General features: G+C 32.7%; 1 non-coding gene across 1 annotated transcript; it reads right to left on the bottom strand.

The window, feature by feature from the left end:
• Positions 1 to 17,879: 17,879 nt before the first annotated feature.
• LOC148763592 (small nucleolar RNA R71) lies at positions 17,880 to 17,982 on the bottom strand. Its single transcript, XR_016025667.1, has one exon. It is a non-coding gene; the product is annotated as a small nucleolar RNA R71 (small nucleolar RNA).
• Positions 17,983 to 22,085: the final 4,103 nt, after the last annotated feature.

Below are 22,085 nucleotides of genomic sequence, written 5' to 3'. Positions count from 1 at the left end.
CTCTGCTCTATTGGGATAAAGTGGGTGAAAGGAAATTGATTAATGTAGAATTGATTGACTTGACTAATGATAAGATCAAGATTATCCGAGAGCGATTAAAGACAGCTCAAGATAGGCAGAAGAGTTATTTTGATAAACGGAGGAAAGATTTGGAATTTGAAGTCGATGATAGAGTTTTTCTTAAGATTTCTCCTTGGAAAGGTAATAATTTGAAAATTTTAAGTATTAAATCTTATTTGATTACACTATTATGATAATTTGTGGTATTTATTGGATAATGAAAGGTGTGATTCGATTCACGAAGCGGGGAAAGCTCAATTCGAGATATATTGGACCCTTTCGTATCATTGAAAGGATTGGGCCAATGGCTTATAGACTCGAATTACCCCTGAAATTAGATTGGATTCACAATGTTTTCCACGTCTTGATGCTGAAGAAGTATGTACCTGATCCCTCCCATATCCTCGAGGAACCTCCGATTGAGTTGCATGAAGATTTGAAGTTCGAGATGTAACCTGTACGCATTCTAGATCGAAAAGATTGGGTGTTGAGGAACAAGAGCATTCCAATGGTTAAAGTGTTATGGAAGAATGCTCGAATGGAGGAGATGACGTGGGAAGTCGAGCATCAGATGAAAAACTAATACCCACATCTTTTTTTCGAATCTGGTAAGTGAAATTTTGAGGTCAAAATTTTATTTTAAGGGGGTAGTGCTATCAAGCCCAACTCTATAAAATATTTGCCATGTCATTCATGTGCTTGATAATATGTTTGCATACTTAGAAAGCCCCGAAAAATTGTTAAAAGTCGATAGTGAACCTAGTGGTACAACTAAGGTGAATTAAGCCTCAAACTAGTCCAAATAGAGATTTTAAGATGAAATTGAGAATTTTAAAAACCCAGAATGACTTAATATGGCGATTCAGAGTTCGAGGATTGATTTGGAGTCAAATTGGAATTTTCATGACGTAAGGGTAAAATGGTCATTTTGCCACCCAAGGGCAAAATTGGAATTTTACACCACCCAACACTTGTCATGCCTAAGGATTTCATCCATTAACATTTTATATTATAGATAATTGAGATATTTTATGTGGTGGTGAAAGAAAGCTTAGTTGTTAAGTGTTAAACATGGACCAATGGAATGGTGACAAGCGGCAAGCTTTCATTTCTTTATAATTTACATTAAAAATCAGCACATGACTCTCCCATTTCACTCTCATATGTTCGGCCTCACCAAGGAAAAGAGGAAAGAAAGAAAGAACAAAACCTTAGTTAGAAAATTCAAGATAAAATTTTGGAATTTCAAGGAATCAAGTGACAAAAGGTAAGATTTTTCAATTTTAGCTTGAGATCTATGTTTCCTAAGCATTCTTTCTCATTTTTCATGGTTGAAATTCATGATTTCATGATGGATCCCTTGTTGGCCGAACCTAGGGGGAGAAGATTTGATGATGAATTTAGTTAGAAAACATGTTATTCTAGTGTTTTTTAGTTGGTTGGTGATGTGTAGCATGAAAAGTAAATAAGAAAAATTCATGTTTTTCCATCACCCTCATTGGCCGAATCTTCCTTATGGTATGTTGATGGTGGATTTGATTTTATTTCAAGTGATTTGGTTAGGAACTAATGATTTATGGTGTAAAAAAAATCAAGTATGAAAAACCATAGTGTTTATGCACCCACCATGGCCGAATTTCGTAAGGAACCTAGTGATGATGATTCTTGTGATATCTTGTGTTATTTAGTTAGAATTTAATGAATGGTAGTGATGGAAATCGAAAATGGTAATTTTAAACTATAGTTCTTTGAGTAAATAAGTTCAATAACAATGAGAAAGTCAAGTTCATTGAGGCGCTTTGGTGTATTTTGGGACATTGGAAGTGTGATGAATATAATTGGAGTCAATTTGGATGTTTTGGTTAAATCAAAGGTGGAAAGTTCGAATTAGGTCGAAAATCGATCCATTCCAATCACAATTGAACCAGCGTGTAACACCGTCTTCAAGTGACTATCCAAACAACCTCATGCATTCATATAGAGCCTGAAATAGATTTATAATGACATGAGATAATATATTGAATTATTTGTCATGTATTGTGTATAGGTGGTGAGACTTCCGATAAGGGTAAGGAGATTGTACCCGAAGACCGGGGCTAAGAGTACTTCGACTTTCGATATTGTGAGTAACCTTATTATCGTCTTAATTATCTAAAGTAGTTTTTATTCGTTTTTGTGATTTTATAGAAAAATGAGTTTAAATGGTAAATCCTTATGTTTTATAAGTAAAATGTGATTAAATGAAATGAGTTTTATAAATCATTTTAAAATTGAATGATGATTTTAGAAATTGAGTAATTGGAGACTGTTTGATTGTGTTGTAAATTTATGGTTTGAATTGAATGGCTTATGGTGATATTGGCATGAATGGCTGAATTGGAAATTGTGTTGAAATTGTATGAACTGCTTGTTTTGCCTTGATAGGCTGGGTAGTAATATAATTGCCATGTCATGCTGTCGAAACTTTTATTGATTTGGTGGGATATCGATTAGCTTACTACAATGGGCGAGTTTCTGTGGACCAGCCTATTAGAGGGGCACGGTAAATGTCACGACCCAAATTCCAGATCATGATCGACGCATGGGTCCAATGGACGTAATCCACTAAACCCAAGCAAGCCTATTATTTATCTTACTTATAATTCCATCTATTATCACTAAGTCATATTTCATAACTTTGAATCAAAATAGTGATATACATTGCCAACTCGTACTGGCATTACTCATTTAATATTTACATTAAGTTCATCTATACATAACAAAACAATACTCGACTTCCAGCGGAGGGACTCGGACGAATATACAACTACCGAATGCCGAGTCACCTACCAAAAGATGGACACAGGTCTACAAGGACACCTCGTCCTAATTATCGGCTGCCTCGTGATCCAAAAACCATGAATTTGAAAATGGTGAGTATAAACCCAGTGAGTGAACAAGGAAGGGAACAAGCAACAATTAGGGATAATTTAAATCATGATGCACTTGTTTCAAAACAATGCAATTTAGTTCATTCCTATTTAAAACCCCTTCAAACCCGAAAGTTTCTCCTTGCAGCGAGCATGAATTTCGTTGCAGCAAAAACGGAGCAACAAAGAAACATTTTTCCTCACTCAACAAAAAGCCATCTTGCTAATAAAATCAACATAAAATTCATGAAAATTCTCAAAGTACAATGTGTCAAATTTCACGTACATTACAACCATAAATCATTGTCCATCAATTTGCTATAACACACACATTTACATATGTATATATATATATATATATACGTATATACCCATCATCATCATCTCACCAACCCATCATCATCATCACCAGCTCATGCGCACTCCCTACTCGCACATGGCTGGGTCATCACCGGGTTATGCGCACTCCCTACTCTCACATAACCGGGTCATCCTCGGCTTATACGCACTCCCTACTCGCACATAGCCGAGTCAACATAATTACACAACATTATATTCAAGCATATATGTATATCAACATAATGCAGCCACATAGAAATCCATAATAACCACATTTCATAACATAAACCTTTTCTCAAAAGCTTGTTCCCAAGGCATTCATTTTCATGAAAAATTGTATAAAATCATTCAAACACTTTGTTCAAAACAGTCATATTCCCAAAACAATTTTGATAGGCAGTCCACTCACAGGTGTCGAAAATTCAGATTTTGGGTGCACTCGGACTAATAGTCCTCAGGCGCAATTCCTTTGCCTTTTCCGGACGTCTCACTACCTTGACAAATAACAAAGTCGAGCAATTTACTATATTGTCCCTAAATTGATACAAACTAGTTTAAATTACTAATGCTTGATATGTAAATGCAAAAATACGTTCGATTACCGCTTAATCGCGGTATCGATTAAATTCGATCAATCACCCAATTAATTGACGATTGAGTCCAAATCACCTCTAAATTAATTCATTTTTCCTCTAATGCCTTTATTTACCACATACCATTTAAATAAAGCCAAATTCAGCATTATAACCCTCACAGTTCCTTGTAGAAAAATTCGATCATTTGGTGCACTAGCATCGAAATATTTTCTACATAACCGTTTCACCTTAATTCATCATTTTCCAAGCCATTTCCTTGAAATAAAAACAATCCCCCATTGATATTCAGCTCTCATGGTTCGACCAACAAGGAACCCTAGAGAAATTGAATATTTCTTTTGTGTTTTTGTTCATAACCATGCTTAACTATCCCTAAACACTAACATAGTCTAAAATCAAATTATTCCAACAACAATTCTTCTTCCATACCCATTTTTCAGAATTGAATTCATCATGATAACTCAATATTCAACCATGGAAATCAAGAACAAAAGCATGGGTAAGCTAGGTATCAAGGAGAATTAAAGAAATTTTAACTTAACTAGCTTGTTTCCTTGATTTCTTCACTTTTTCTTTGAATTTCCACCTAGGTTTTCTTGTTTTTCCCTTTGTTCTTCCCTTTTTCTTGTTGCTGGTTGTCTAGGCTGAATATGGTGAGAGAATTGGGGATTTAATGGGCTGATTTCTATGGAAAATAATAAAATAATCAAGCATGCCACGTGTCACATTCTTATTGGGCTAATTTTTAACTTTTTGACTTTTTCTTCTTAATTTTTCACCACAATTATTTTGGTATTTATTAAACCTACCACATTTAAAATCCCTTGTTCTTGACAAGTGCTGGGGCGAAAAATTTACCGATTTGCCCCTGAGACGAAAAAATTACGATTTTGCCCCTATACTCCGAAATGTACCAGAATCACATTATTTCTACTTTTCAACCTCAAATAACACTAATATTGATCAATATTAACCAAATGGGCAAAAATCTTTTTTTTTTTAATTCTTATTTAGTCCTTTAGTGGTAAAATTACCATTTTACCCTTATACTCCAAAAATATCGGGAATCACAATTTTTCACTACTAAACATCATTTTATACTCCAATAATCATAATTATATTTCATATAATTATTCTTGGTCAAATGTGATCAAATCTTGGCTAGAAATCTCCATTTAATCATAAAATGGTAAAATGACCGTTTTGTCACTAATCAGTCAATTTTCCTGATGGACTCCAAACTGGACCTTGAACTCCGAACCACTATTCTAAGCCATTTTGTGGGTTTCAAAATTTTCAATTTCCTTTTAGAATTTCTATTTGAACTAGTTCAAGGCTTGATTTAACTTAGTTGTACCACTCAATACAATACCGTCTTTTAATCGAGCTTGACAAGGTCTCACAGTAAACCCCGTTATATTTTACCTCGGTATGAGAGGCGCGGCGGGTATCTCTTGAGGTAAAGTTTTAGAGTTCAATACACGTTAAACCACCACGTGAGAGTGAACTTAGCCAACGCCAAGGAACTGTTATGCTTTTAAACGAAAAAAAAATTGTGTTTTATGCATATATGAACTTTTCTTTAATAGCCTTGGTGGACTCGGTTAAATGCCTCAGGCAAGGTATCCCTGAGAATAAGTTTTGGCACGAGCTAAGTTTTTAAGAAATTCATAAGCTATGTTGATTATTTGAGTGAAAGGAATTTATTTTATTTAGTTTAAATGAGTTTGAAACATTATGAATCATAGTACGATGAACTATTTTAAGTTGTCTCCATTTACTCGGCTTTAGATATTTTAGATGATGTTTGTTTACTCACTGAGTTTGTATAAACTCACCACCTTCCTTTCCATTCATTCTAGGCTCAGGATAGTCTGTAGATAGCTGATTTCGTCGAGGGTTACAGTTGGATTTGCATCCTCAAAAATCGTAGGTTCGCAGCCTTCGTTACTTTTGGTCATTCGAAGGGCCCACATGTCATTGTAAATTAAATTACACACTCTGGCTCACTGTGTTACTGTATGTACGAATTTATTTTGCTTTTACGCTACAAAAATTATTTACGGATATCTCTATAAATATTCTTTCATAAGAAAATGGAATATTTTATTTAATATTTTTATTTTATTCTAATAGCTATCATTTCACTTTAAATGAATGTTTTAGACATCTAAACTTATTTTTTGTTATAAAATATGTATCTTTCACTCATATACTACAATTTTAGATGGTTTTGAAATTTTTGAGAAAAAATAACCAAAATACTCTTGTGAGACAAAATTTATTTTTTTATTGTTTTGGTTTGGAAATAGCTTATAATCTTTTAAAATATGATATTAGCAACTGTTGCTAGCAGGGGAGGTGAGAAAATTGATATTAAAGCCTTGCTGGGTTTCGGTTGACATTTCGGATAATGAATGTCTATCGGGACATCGCGGCAATTGTCACGGGCTCGAGGAAAGTACCGGGTCATGACATTTATAGTTTCTTCTAATAAATTTGCTAAATTTTTAGTTAATAAGGCTACGTCTTCATCCTCCTTACTATCATCCCTCATGCTTCTCTCTTCTTCTAAAATTTTGGATTTTAATGCAATCCCCTTTTTCTTGGTGTCCTTCTTCATTTCATCATATCTTTAACTTTCATGTTTCAAGATCATTTCAGGGGTGAGTAAAACTCCTATGAGCTATTATAGCTTGAAGTTGTTTAAGTTTCTTGCTTCCTCTATGGTAGTTACTTTTGGTCTCCAAGATTTTGGTAAGCTAAAGAGTATCTTCTTAACTAGTAGAGAATTTGGGAAGTATTTTCCTAAGGCCTTTATTCCACCAACTATGTTTGTGAATCACTCAAACATTTGGTTTATAGTCTCACCCTCTTTCATTCTAAATAACTCATAATTATGTGTAAGCAATCTTATTTTGGAATCCTTAACTTAGTTTGTTCCTTTATAGACTATTTCTAAGGTATCCCAAATTTGTTTTGCGATTTCACACATGGCTACCTTGTTGAATTCACTAGCACTTAAGGAGCAAAAAAAGGTCATGTATGCCTTACAATTTGTTTATATCAATTTCTTTTCTTTATCATCCCACTCTCTCCTAATTTTAACAATAATCTTTCCATTTACTTCCTTATACTAGATATGAGAACTAAAATGACATTCCAAACTTCAAGATCCAAGGATTGAATGAACGTCTCCATTCTCTTTTTCCAATAAGGGTAGTTTGTACTTGAAAACATTAGAGGCCATAGGATTAAACATCCCCCACTAAGAACGGTTGTGGTGATATCCATCTTGATGTGTTGAGCTTTGTTTTTGGATCACTCAAGGCTGTTAGACTTGCCAAAATTGAGCCCTAGCTTTGATACCAATAGTTAGTGTAATAAGCTCAATGTGAATAGTTCCAAGCAAAAGGTGAATTGGAATATTTTAAAGGTTTTGAAAATTTTCTTTTCAATTTCAAGAACAAAATGTTCCTTCAAGTCAAATCCCTTTTTTGACAATAAACAAGATAATTGATTTCTTATCAAATAAAAGAAGTTAGAAACACAAATGAGATTAAAGAAGTGAGAGAAAAATTAACACAATAGTTTTTATAGAGGTTTGACGTACTTGCCCACGTCATCTTCTTTATATTCACTAAGGACTTTAAAATCCACTATTAAAAAAAGATTCAATACAATGCCTTTTATAAACCATTTTCTATAGATTCAATAGATGAAGAACATCTATTGATAGATACAAGGCAAAATCCTTGTACAAAGAGTTGTTTTGCTTGTTTTCAATCCAAAACACTTAGCTCTTCCATTTAAGCCATTTTCAAAGGCTTTTTGACTTGTTTGAACATCTAAAAAACAAATTTTATCATTTGTTTGCTTTTTCAAAACTTAAAATCAATTTTAAACGATAAATCTAACAAGACTAACCTAATAAAATGTGCAAGTTCCATGCTTATAAGTTTTTCTAGATCCTCCTACTTGCTTGATGTGAGATTGAAGCAACTTGCTTATTTTCTTTGAAACGTTTGGCATGACACACTACTACATATGAAGTAAGTTCCATCTGAGGATGAATTTTCACATTTTGCCACATGGACGTCAATTTGGCAAAGATAATGCCCACATAAATGCTAACATGGTCAAAGTAATGGATTTTAGTGATTTTCATGCACAATTAGGATTTAATAAATAAAAATAGTACTATATTGAATATAATAAAAAGATGGAGGTTTATTTGAAAATTTTGAAGAAATAGTTATTTATTTAATTGCATAGAAGAGAAATTGGGGAACGAGGAAGAAGCTCCTTGTGCTCTATCTATGTCTCACAAACGGTCCTGATTACCACCAGGGCAAGAAATGAAACGCGGTGTTGCACATTGTGCAAGCAACATGAGCTGTGAGAAGAGAAGTAGTAGAACCTGCAAATGTTTGGTCTGCCTGGTCTGTATAGAACCATCATCCCCATGGTTGATTGCCCCTCTCGCGGTTGAGTAGAGTCAAAAAGACAAAACTTAATAGACGGCACCTAACAGCCGTCAAAATTCGAAATACCACAATATGGGTTTGGGCCGATTCAATGTCCAGCTGTCAGCATTATGGCGAGTTGATATTGGGAGTTGGTCTGTTGCTTCTCTCGGTCGGCTGATCATCAAGCAAAAGAAGCCACGGGCAGCCCCCACCATTTCTCTCGCTTGGCATCTTCTATGTACTCGCGACATCGTAAACCCTACTTCTTTGGCTTCTCTTTATATTTTCAGAAGTTTCCCTTGTCACTTTCGTACTCATTTTTTCACAGACAACGATACAACTGAAGCAGAACAACCACTCTTTTAGGCCTTATTTGAAGGAAATAGAAAGAGAGAGAGAAAGTGAGAAATCAAAGTACAAGCATTTCTTTTTTTTTTTCTCGACAAGTACAAGCATTTCTTACCTCAGATAATTTAGCTGGTAAAATTGATAAAAATTAAGTTTCACTTTATTCATATTTTTATTTTTTTTAAATGAATAGAAAAAGTAAAAATTAAAAAGTAAATAGAAAATAAAAGACAAATAGGGAAAAGCTTAATCATCAACTAAATAAAACCTTAATTGATGATTTATTCCAAAATGAAACTAACTAGCCAAGTTAGGTTCCATTTGTTGAAACTTTTGGTATTTGCGTTTTGGCTGCCTGGGTGAAAAAAATAAAAAATGGAAATAAAAAGTAAACACTAAAATTAAAATTAACAAAACATAATACTCAAATAAACCTCTAAATCATTTAAGAAAATTAAAATAAATTTTTATTCTTTTATTGCATTGAATTAAGACCTTGTAATTTTATTTTTGATCAAATAATCTCTTATAACTAATGATTAATTAATCACCATTAGTCCTAATGTCATTTATGATTTTATATCCACATGACGTTGATATGAAGAGTGAAAAATGTTATATAATTATATTATCATGTCAAATAAAAATATCACATCATCATTAATTATAATATATTAACATATTACATCATCATCAATTATGATATATCAACATACTATATCAGCGTCATGTGACATAAAATGACATATAACATTTTGACTATATTAATGATTAGTTATAAGAGTTTATTTAACTTAAAATAAAAGTATAAAGGCTTATTTAGTTCAAAATAAAAATATAAGGACTTAATTCAACGTAATAAAAATATAAAAACTTATTTGAACTTTTTTAAATAATGTAGAAATTTTTTTAGATATTATGCCAATTAACACTAAAACGTAATCTTAAAATGTATTCAAAAATGGCATTATCAAATTTTTTACAATTATGTAATTATTGCAGTTATTTCAAATTGAATGCTCATCTGATTGTTTTAGGATCCTTTAAAATATTGTCTCCACTTTCCCAAAATGAATAACATAATCCCAGATTGCCATTTATTGAATACAAACTTTAAGCGAGTTCTTCTAACTTTGACTACATTGAAAGTGTTAAAGGTGTATAGTATGGAACAAAACATACACAGTCAATTAAAAATTTATATAACTTCTAAGCCAAAGATTAAATCACGATAAAAATTAATATATTGCAATTTAATAGCAGAACTTAAATATTGAATAATTAATGATATTCTGAAAATGCCAATATTAATGGTAACGGACCAAAAACAATCTTATTCCCTTTTATACTTTCTTAAATAGGTTAAATTATACAATTAGTCTCTTTATTTTATAAAAAATGTGAATTTTATCCCTATACAATAATTTATGTAATTGGATATTTACAATTTTTTAATTTGTTAATTTCAATTCTTAACTCTAAAACTATTAAATTTTTATTGTTTAGTGTGTTGATGTGACATTTTCTACTAACATAGCATTGACTATACTGACATGGCATGAACATGCTAACATGGCAAAAATGCTAACGTGACACTTGTTGATGTGACAAAAATGCTAATGTGGCAACTATTGATGTGATTGTTGAATATTCAATCTTTGCTTGAAAAATGAGAGTTCATTAACCTGTAAAGCACATTATATTTCCTTAAAAATAAATTTGGATCATATTGCAACAAAATCTTTTTACTACCAGTAGATTCTTCAATGGACAAATGCTAACCCAAAACCAGTCGAATCTTTTAAAAGAGAACACAAAATCTTTTCACTAACTAGTTGAATCTTCAAAGGATAAATGTTGATTCAACACCGAACTTGATTCACTCAAAACCAGTTGAATGTTCAAAAAAAAAAAAAAAAAGAGATTAACCTTTAAACGCATTATTTCTCTCTTAACTTTTTTGTTTTTCTTTAAGAAATCAATCATGAAACTCGTTAGATTCACCATTACGTCATAAGCTCAAAAGACAGCAGGCCTCAACAACTGATCTTATTCACTGAATACAGAGGTATTTATTTCGCCAAACTACAAAAATGAGAGAAATTTAAGTACAATCTACTAGATGGCAATATCCGCCGATGGGGACGTGGCCCCCAAAAAATTTTAAAATATTTTATTTATTGTATATTTTTAATCAGGAGTAAAAAATAGTATATTTATTGGGGCAGTAGTGCCCCAAAATTTTTTAATATTTTAATTATTATATATATTTTTAATTTCCTTCAAAATAATTTTTTAATTAATATTTAATATAAATAAAAAAGTAAAATGATCCCATAAGTCTTACTCAATTTTATCCTGATTCTTAAGTTTCTTTACACGTCTTTCTCTTTCTCTCTCTTCTTTTTCTCTTTCTTTTCTCTTTTGTCTTTTTATTTTATTTTTTTTGAAAAGCATTCGATGAAATTTCATTATTTAATGAATGCGTGCAAAAGCTACCTCATTTTGGTAGTATTACAACAAAAACATATAGGACATGTCCCTAATATAAGATAAGCTGTGTATAATGAAATAGAACACACCTAAAACCTAGCAGTCTACCAGTAGGAACAACCAAAGTTCAAAGCCATTTTCTTTAGAAACACATGGCTCTTGCACAATCTCCCTACAAAGCTCTCTAGTTTACAAAAAATCCTAGCAAGTAATGAGTGTCGTTCTTATTGGACAGACGTCACTTTAACTATACATCAATATAGAAAAGAAAATCCGTTCATTTCTTTGGTCTTCATTTACCAACTAATACAGAGAACCTTTATCAATGTTCAAACCAACAGCATAGTGCATAAATATGAGTCTTGATGGGTTACACATGTTATGAAGCTAGAGCCAACAAGCATTGTCTTTTTATATTTTACTTTACTCTTTTTTGTAGGTCACCATTGAAACATACTTCATTCTTCAAACATCGAGCCCAATGTTTCTAAAAAACTATTATAAATCTTTTTTTCTTATTCCTTTTGATTTATATGTTTTATAAAATTATTGTCTAATATGAATATTTTGATTGTTGGTAAAGTTCAATATATTATTTTAAAAATATTTTAATCCTTATTCCTTTTTGACTTTGGCCACCCAACAAAAGTTGGCTAGCTCCACCCCTGATTATCATAAAAATTATTACTTCAATCTTGGAGATGGAATGTTGTGAAGTGCATCGAAGAAAAGTCCATTCTGCAACATCATCGAATCAAAAGCTGCCACCATAGTAAATTCCTTCCAAGTTCATCTCATGGGCCTCTTTTTATCATTTATATTAGTTCACCGAAATCCTCAAGCACTTCACTTTCTCATTGCTTTGCTTGTGGATAAAGGAAAGTTGCAAGGATTGTAATGGTAGCTCTAAAGGCAATGATGAGATGGACAGGTGTGTAAAAGATGATGATTGAGAGACTATAACCCAAATTCGCTTCATTGTATTTTTAATGCTAAATGTCAAAGGAGAAATTAGATCTAGAGACATGTATGCAATCTGATTATACAAGTGGTAGAGGTCACTCAAAACTACCACCCATCAGACAAAATTAGGTCCAATTTGTCTCTTAATTTTTTTTTGTTAATCTACATTAATTTGTTAAGGTGTTTTGAGTTAAAATTTGGGAGTTTTATCCATTAGCAACTGCCACACCAACATTTTTTTCATGTTAACAAGTGCCATTTCAACATTTTTGCCAAATCAGCATGATCATGCTATATCCGCACATAGCCAATGCCACATCCTAAAAAAATGCCAAGTTGGCTTCATAAAAATACCACACCAGCATGCATAATTAATGGTGGAAATTTAATTATATTAGAGTTAGGGACTAAAATTAATAAATTGGAAAAATACAAGGATCCAATTTACACAAATTATTGTACAAGGACTAAATCAACATTGTTGTAAAGTATAGGGACAACTTGCAGAATTTAGCCCCTAAAATAAAAAAAATTAAAGCAATTGCATAATTTTTGGAGCACTCGATGGTGATTGATAATTAATAAGAATTTGTTTATATATAGTTCTTATAGTATAATTGATAAAAATTATTCTATTAATTATTTAAATAAACTTTTAATAATGAATGACATTGTAATCTTGATATGTGTGTGTGTATTTGCTTGTTATGTATGTGTGTTGTGTATATATGTACATATGTTTCCTTTTGGATGATTTCTACTCCATTCTTACTCCTGAAAATTTTCCATTATTGAATAATTAAGTAGCATGCAAGAGTATTAGTAGGAGAGAGTAATTTTGGAAAAATAAAATAACATTAATTTCTCTATCAAAAAAAAGAAAAAGTTAAAATACTAAATAAGTCTCTAAATGTTTTCATCTTTTTAAATAAGTTATTATTCTTGATTGTATTCAAATAAGTTTTTATCTAATTATTTATGCTTTGATAGACTCTTATACTGATAAAAAAAATATTACTTATATCACATGACTCTAACGATTGTTAGGCTTATGACCAAGTGGCATCTTTTGCAAACGTTGACATTCATAACTTTTCTATTGAGGTAAAATTAGCTGAATAAGAAAATATTTTAGCTCAAGACATGATCATTTTAATTAACCATTATTTCATGTTATAAAAGCCACACCATTTTCTACAAGTGTGTTAGAAAGATAAACTTAAAGTAAAACTACCAAGAAAGGGGGTGAATTGGTTGTTAAATAAAAATTCTCCCCTTTTCGAAAAACTTTAAAGATAAAGCAGAAATGTAAGAAAATAAAATCAGCAAAACAAAGTATGAGATGAATGAGTAAAGAGTAAAAAAATCAAGACATGATCGTTTTAATTAATCATTATTTCATGTTATAAAAGCCACATCATTTTCTATAAGTGTGTTAGAAAGATAAGCTTAAAGTAAAACTACTAAAAAGTGGGTGAATTGGTTGTCAAATAAACATTCCCCTTTCTTCAAAAAGCTTTGAAGATGAAGCAAAAATATAAGAAAATAAAATCAGCAAAACAGAGTATGAAATCAAAGAGCAAAGAGTAGAAAAATAGAGAGTACTCAATGAGATTTTTATAGAGGTCCAGCCTTCAAATGCCTACGTCCTTTCCCTTGATAGCATAGAGAGTTTGAATCCATTATTAGCTTGCCTTTTCAACAGGATCAAGTGTAACCTTTACAACATATTTTTTAACTAAATAAGGTGTAACCTTCACACATGCCTTTTACCAAGATCAGGCATAACCTCTACCAAGACACTGCCTTTTTCAGGTTCAAGCACAACCTTGACACAAAAATGCAACCTTTTAAAGGATCAAGCAAAATCCCTCTACCTTTTGGTTGGAGGTATAACCAATACAACAGTGGATTTAAAAGAATCTCTAACTCAAAACCTTTAGAAAGGTTAATAAAGAAGTTTAGAATCAAAAGGGTAAAAGCTTTCTCAAAGGTATGAATGATCAAGGAAAGTTTAAGCTCAAGAAAGATCAGTTGAATGATAAAAATGTGATCTTTTGGTTCTGCTCTTGTTTAAAGAAGAGATTTTTCTACTCACATCTTTTCTTTTGTTTTTTGCTCTTTTCTTCTTCTAAAATGATTCAAATTCATTCAAATTCCTTCTTTATCTCTTTTTTAACATCCACAGGGTAGGAATTTATAGTCTTTATGATTTCTTGCCCATTGGAGTGAAATTTAAATCGCTTCTCGTATGTTCTAGCCAACTTGCACAATTTTGTCACATATGTACAATTGATTCTTTGTTGTTGAGTTGTCGATTCTTCACAAAGTTTAGAGCTTTTTGTTTTTGGAGAATCGATTCTTCTATTTTAAGGTGTTGGTTTTTCTACAACTCAATTTAAAAAGGACACCTTTGTAATCTTGGAAAATCAATTCTTCTACCTCAATGTGACAATTCTTCACTATGGTTTGGCACCAAAATTTGAAATTAAGCTTCATTTTTGCCACTCCAATCTTATCCAATTGTACCATCTCGTTTTTAGTCACCAAGTTTCTAAATTTTACTTATAGTGCTTCAAGAACCAATATCTTCTCCATGTAGAATTGATTCTTTTTTCTTTGTATTTCTACCTTAGCATATTGTCTCTCTAGAATCGATTAGTTGTCTTTCACAAATCCTAAGGCTATTGCCTTTCAAGAACCAAATTCTTCTTTTCTCAGAATCAATTCTTCACAATTAATCTTTGTTTAAGAACTGACTTATCTTTTTTTAGAATCGATTCTTCCTGTGATAAAGAAATAGATTTTGCTTTCTTCTCATTTAAGAATCGAGTCTTTTGTTATGATGATTTGTCTCTTAGGAAGGCACTTTGAATTATGAAAACAAGAAACCTTTAAGAAAACCAAGAGATATTTCTTTCAGTTCGTGAACATGATCATTCATGTTCAAAAATGTTCCAACAATCTTAGCATTTAAATAAATTCAGCTTCAATACTACTTTGAGGATTTTCTTCATAGTCAAAAGTATCTTACATTCATTTCAAAGCTCATTAAGTTCAATCAATCTTGCCATTTCAAAACACGAATAAAGCTAACAAAGTGCTAAGGATGTCAATTGGCTATAAGTCTAATTGTCATTCATCTAGGTAAAATGATATTATACGTTGGATACAATAAAAGTATATGAGTTTTTTTGAATCTTTGAAATTGTTTATAATCTTATTTAGTATTTTAAGGAAAAATGGTAATAACATTATTCTTTTATAAAAGGAAGAAAAAAGTAGTTGTTTCTCTAAAGAATGCTTAGTAATAAATGTCTATTTGATATATTACTTCTAACTAGAGGTGGTAGCACCGGCGGAGCTAAGGTGGTGGTGATAGCTCTATTATATAAAGTTATTTTGCCACATTTTGGGGTATTTTATGTTGCTAAGTCCTTGTGTTTTAAGTAGTTTTTAGACAACTTTTATGTTTTTGGTTGATAGTTTAAACCATATGAATTTAGTCTAATTCATGTAGTTTTAGTATATTTGCATATTGAAGGTCCTATTTTAGGCCAATGCTGATTTAGTCTTTGTGTTTGTAGGTTTTCAAGTGCATAAAGTTGACTAATGATGAAGTATGCAATGGAAACTAATGTAGATTTTTGCTGAACATGTTCCAGTAATTCAAACATAACTCAAGCTACAAAAATCGAATAGATGTGATTCTATGACCATAGGAAAGCTAAGAGGCAGACCTACAACTTTTATATTTACAACTTCACCCATATCAGCTTCTATGTAGGATAAAATCGCATTGAAAGATAAAAAATTATAATAATCTGCACCAAGGTAGCATAAGGAGGAGCACCGCCTTGGCCTTATAGAGCTCAAGGCTACAGCACCTAGGAGAAGCTGCATGGCAACCATACAAAAACCATAGAAGCCAATGCTGAAACACCCAAGGAGGAGCACCACGATGCTAAATGGAAGACAAGCAAAAAATTTTATAAGTCAGGAACGTCAAGCGCTTATGGAGCAAGGCCGTGGCACTTTGACATGGATTATAAGAATTTAACCAATCAGGAATTGAGTTATTTAGGGTTTTTGGAGGCTATAAATATATCTTTCTCAATAGCTAAGAGAGGAGGTTTAAAGAGGCAATGAACGGTAGTTTTTAGGAGAAAAGGAAAGGTTTTCAACAAGAGAAACGAGAAGAAATCGAAGGAATCGAGGATCAAGAATCGAAAAAGACTTTGATATTTCTTTACTCTTCATTTCTTTCGTGTTATTTTGCTGGAAAAAGGGTCTTTTCTCTTGATTCAATCATGCCTGCCATAAATATAATGATGAACTAAATTTGTTTTCTAGGATTATGGGAAATTTCATTATGTAGTTTGAATATTTGATTTTTCCTTGCTTGGTATTAATGGAAATTGCATGGTTTATTCAATTTTGCACTTAATGTTTTTCATTGCTTGATCACTAGTTGAAATGTCTTGAGGTTCTAAATGGAACTCAATAGAGGGAGTTTAAAATAAACCATAGTTTTATATAGTCCTTGTTCGATTCACTTCAGAGTTAGGTGATAGTTTCGTGTTTAGGATAGACATATACCTAAATCCCTTAGGCAGCCAAGTTAAAATATGTACTTAATGAACTTTTTCTAATTAATTTGCATAGATGTATCGGATTAATTTTGAAAAGGTATGTGTGCATGATCTCGACAAAGACATGTACATAATTTAGATTTGAGGTTAGCCATGTGTTCCATTAATTTAAGGAGAATGATTTAATTCAAACAAAGTTTTGAAAGACACCATAATCCTAGGTTTTGAGTAAATATTTTTTTTTAGTGACAATTTAATCTTTGTTAGTTAAATAACTAATTAATTAATTTTGGTTTAATTAATCAATTGAAAACAAGTGCTTGGATAACATATATTATGTTATAAATTTGATACTTAGTGAAAATAGGTACAAATCTTTGTGGGAAACGATACTCGACTTACTTTATATTACTTATATGGCCACGTACACTTTCGTGTATTAATCCAAGCAACAAGTTTTTGGCACCGTTGTTAGGGATTTATTTTCCTATTTATATTTGTTGATATTAAATTGAACAAATTGTCTTAGACCAAGCTTTTTCTTTTCTTTTGTGTTTTTATTTTCAAGCGAGTTCGACATTCTATGCGCAAAGCATAAAACTTAGAGAATATCTCCTGTGACCTAAAGATCGAGTGTACATTTCAATGACTAAGATGAAAAAGTCAACAATATTCTAGTTCTTCTAATATAATGGATGAACAACCAAGAGAGCAGCAAGTCCAAGAAACGGTAGTTGAAGAGAATCAATCGTTGAGGGACTATGTTGTTCCTTTAGTCCAAGGTATCCCATCAAGCATTATAAGCCCAACCTTTTAAGCAAATAATTTCGGCATCAAGTCGGCTATCATCACTATGATCTAAACGTCAGTTCAAATGGGGGTTTTCTGAATGACGACCCGAATGCTCACATATCTAATTTCTTGGAGATATGTGACACATTCAAGAACAACGGTGTCATAAATGATGCCATTCGACTAAGATTATTTCCATTTTCGTTGAGGGACAGAGCAAAAGTGTGGTTGAATTTATTACCCATGGGCTTAGTCACAACATGGGACGACCTAGCCTTGGAGTTCCTTGCAAAATACTTCCCTCCAGCAAAGACAGCTAAAATAAAGAACAATATCACTTCTTTCATACAGTTTGATGGTGAGACATAATATGAAGCTTGGGATAGACATAAGGACTTAGGCATTGCCCACATTATGGTCTCCCAAATGTTTTACAATGGATTGCATAGTCAAGTTCGAGATACAATTGATGTTGCTGCAGGTGGAGCTCCTATGGGAATTACTATCGATAAAGCATATGACTTGGTTGGAAGCGATGGCATCAAACAACTATTAATGGCCATCAGAACGATCCACATATATGAGAATAGTCGAAGCTCATGAGATTGATGCCATCAGGGCATTAACTCCATAAGTAACTGCTCTAACCAAAAAGGTTAATTCCTTTAATACTAATCATGTTGAAAGTCTTTTTGTAGTTTGTGACAATTGTGGAAATGGACACACCAGTGACAAATGTCCAAGTAATAACATGGAAATTGTTCCGTTCATTGGAAACAAATAGCAAAACAACCTTTCTCCAACAATACAATCTTAGATGGAGAAACCATCCAAAGTTTTCATGGGGTAACAACCAGGGAGCATCAGCTTTAAGACCAAACATAGCACCGGGTTTTCAATAGCAAGCAAAAGCCCTCATTCTTGATAAGAGGCCATCCATGGAGGAGTTAATAATGTAGTATATGGCCAAGACAGACTCCCTCATCAATAGTCAGGTAACATCATTTAGAAACCTTGAGACTCAAGTTGAGCAATTAGCAAGCACAAATAATAGTAGGGCTAAAGGAACGTTGCCTAGTGATGTTGAGACAAATCCAAGAAGAGTGGGTAAATTGCATGTAAAGGCCGCCACAATGAAAATTGGGAAAGAGGTTGAGGGCAATACTAAACAAGTTAACCAAGTGGAGAAGGAATCTCAAAATGAGACACAAGTAGTTAGTCTTAACAAGTGCAATGCAGAGAAGGAAACTACGTCATACCACCACCACCTTTTCCTCAATGATTCAGGAAACAATAACAAGAAAATCAATTTCAAAAATTTATAAAGGAATTCAAGAAGTTGCACATCAACATACCATTCACAGACGTTTTAGAGCAGATGCCTTCGTACATTAAGTTTTTGAAAGAGATATTATCAAAGAGAAGACAATTGCGTGATTTCAAGACTATGGCACTTATTGAAGAATGCAGTCCAATCATTTAGAACAAGCTTTCGTTGAAACTTAAGGATCTTGGCAATTTTACAATATTGTGCACCATTGGGACATATTATTATACCAAGGCATTAAGTGATTTGGGAGCTAGTATCAACCTGATGCCACTATCTATTTACAAGAAACTGAGTTTGAGAGAATCAAGCCCACCATAGTGACTCTACAACTCGTAGATCGCACTATCACATATCCTTATGGCATTGTAGAAGATGTAGTAGTAAAGGTGGACAAGTTCATCCTTCCAACTAATTTTGTGGTACTGGATATAGAGGAAGATAAAGAGGTTCAAATCATTCTGGGAAGACTTTACTTATGTATTGCCAGAGCACTCATAGATGTAAAGGAAAAAGAGTTTACCTTGAGAATCCAGAAACAAAAGGTAACTTTCAATACCTTTAAATCTTTGAAATATGTTAATGATTATGAAGAGTGCTTTGCAATAAATATAGCTAGGAATGAAAAGTGATTGCTCTAATTAAACAAGATGGACAAAATACGGCTAGATGTTTATGAGCGCCAAAATTTACAAAGAAAAGACAAAACGATGGCATGACAAAAAGATTGTTGAACAACATTTTGAGCCAAGTCAACATGTGTTGTTGTTCAATTCTTATTTGAAGGTGTTTCCTAGAAAATTAAAGTCAAAATGGTTAGGACTGTTTCTCACATCAAAAGTGTTTCCATATGGTGTCGTGGAATTAGTGGACGACACAACCAATGCAAAGTTTAAGGTGAATGGGTGTAGGTTAAAGCACTATTGGGGAAGGTGGCATAGATCACCAACACTCTTTCATTAGTCTTTTCGAACCCAGTTGAGCTAAAATCAGAGTCTAGCTAAAAACCCTAAAGAAAACGCTACTTGGGAGGCAACCCAAGTTCTAGTCATTTGTTATTTTTATTAGTAATTCACTTTTAATTATATTTTTCATATTACTAACTACTTATTTATATATTCTTTTTGTAGGCAAATTATACCAACAATAATATTCGCCTTGCTAGAACATGCCTTTGGTTCCATAGTGGAACCCGAGGTTGGGGTGCTACAACGCTACCCAGGGGGTATTGCAATGCCCCAAAAAATTTTTTGCATAAGGCATGGGCTCATGCTACTCTGCGGCAACATGTCGATCCCATGGCTTAATATCCTTTTTCCCTATTTTACAACCCTAGGCAAAAATTTTCACTCTCTCTCTACCCCGCTTGAGAAATTTTAATCCTTTTTCACCCACCCACTACAAAATCTCTTCCAAGCACCAATTATTTTGCATTAAACTTGGAGTTCAAAGGATTTTAGAGCATTTTACTTTTTTAGAGACATTTGAGTGCAGGAAATTGTGATAAGTGCTCTACTTTCTTATTCTAATTCTTTTTATAGATAGTTCAGTGTTTTGAAGATGGGTTTTCCTTAAAATTAATGGGTATATGTTAGATTTAATAATGTTGCATATAAGTTTCATTCATTTCTCAATTTTGTGCTTAAATTAGAATTTTTGAATGTTGGGTATAGTGAATAACTCTAATTTTCTATGCTTTAAATTTGAATTTGATGTAGAGTAAGATTATTGTCGTTCATATTATGGAGTAATAAAATAGTTAGTATAAATTATTTTGTCTAGGTTGATCAATTATTTATTATGTAGACTAACTATTTTTGGTCGAAAGTGTGTTGCTTGTTGTTTGGGTATTCAAATAATCATCATTGCACTGAAGAAAAGGACATGTGCGAGTTGAAGTGGGAATAGCTTTGATAAAAGCAAATTTATTTCAACTGAAGCCAAGAAACGCCACACCTAGTCCCTATTGCACAAAATTCCAATTCCAGAATGTGGCAAAGATGTCATGAGAGTACTTCATCCTGACATCTATAATATTATCGATGCATGACAGTGGGAAAAATTTTGCAGCAAGCTAGAGGCTGTCTGGTTAGGGAATTCTATGCTAATGCTGTTGAACATGAAGATAGGCAAGCCTTCATTCGAGGATGTCTAGTATCTTTCGATGCCCACACTATTAATCACTTTTATAATACACTTGACCTTGGGAACGATGAGTACGGCAATTTGTGAATGGTAAAGTCGATTTAGATGAAGTTATTGGGTCTATTAGTATTTTAGTTATTGAATGGAAAATGTATAAGGGTGTTCCAATTTCGTTCAAAGCTAATGCCATGGATACCGACTATAAGGTGTCGTATCACTTCCTAGCTACAAAAATGATTCTTGTAAAACACCTAAGCAATGTGATCAAGGATCAAGTGGTCTTCTTATACGTAATCGTTACCGAAAAATCTATTGACATTGGGCAATTGATCTTCAACAACATTGTCATGTCAGCCCAATCACCACGTGATGAATTGTGTTATCCATCTTTGTTCAGTACCTTGTGTCATCAAGTTGGAGTTGTTTGGTCAACTAATGAAGAGTTGTTGTATCTTAAGATTCCATTGGATGGTGGCATCATCAATAGGTTTTACATGAAGGAGTAGACCACCATTAGAGGAAGTTCATTTGCGACACCTCAGCCACCAATGACATTCTCAAAATCTTTTCATGCCTCAATGAATGTAAAGGCTTAAGCATTGTTTGGACCATCAAGCAGATTATCTCAAAACCATTGAGGAGATGAAGAGGGCATATGCCGAGCATGTTAGCATGGACCTGGCTATCTTCCCCACATTGCCCATTGATCACACTTGAGATGAGGATGATGATGCTACTATGGAGGATGATGAGGATTGACTTCATCTACAAGTTTGGGGGAATATTTTTTTTCTTTACTTTTAGGAACATTAAGGACAATGTTCACTTTAAGTTTGGGGGAATTTTTATATGTTTTATTTTATTTATTGTATTTTTGTTTAAACTAGTCCATTTGCATGTTAGTATTAGGAACGTGCTGAAATATTAAGCTAGAGTTGAGCACCAATAACAATTGATTTATTTATCTAATGATGGAAAGTAATTGCCTTATTATTCTTTTTACTTTTAATAAGCATGAATATTGTTGTAGTATTGTGTGGAATTCTTGTGCA

Source organism: Theobroma cacao, chromosome 3 (genome assembly GCF_053813885.1).
Source record: "Theobroma cacao isolate CCN51 chromosome 3, ASM5381388v1, whole genome shotgun sequence".
Classification (NCBI taxonomy): Eukaryota; Viridiplantae; Streptophyta; class Magnoliopsida; order Malvales; family Malvaceae; genus Theobroma; species Theobroma cacao.
This window is presented reverse-complemented; position numbering and strand designations above follow the sequence as displayed.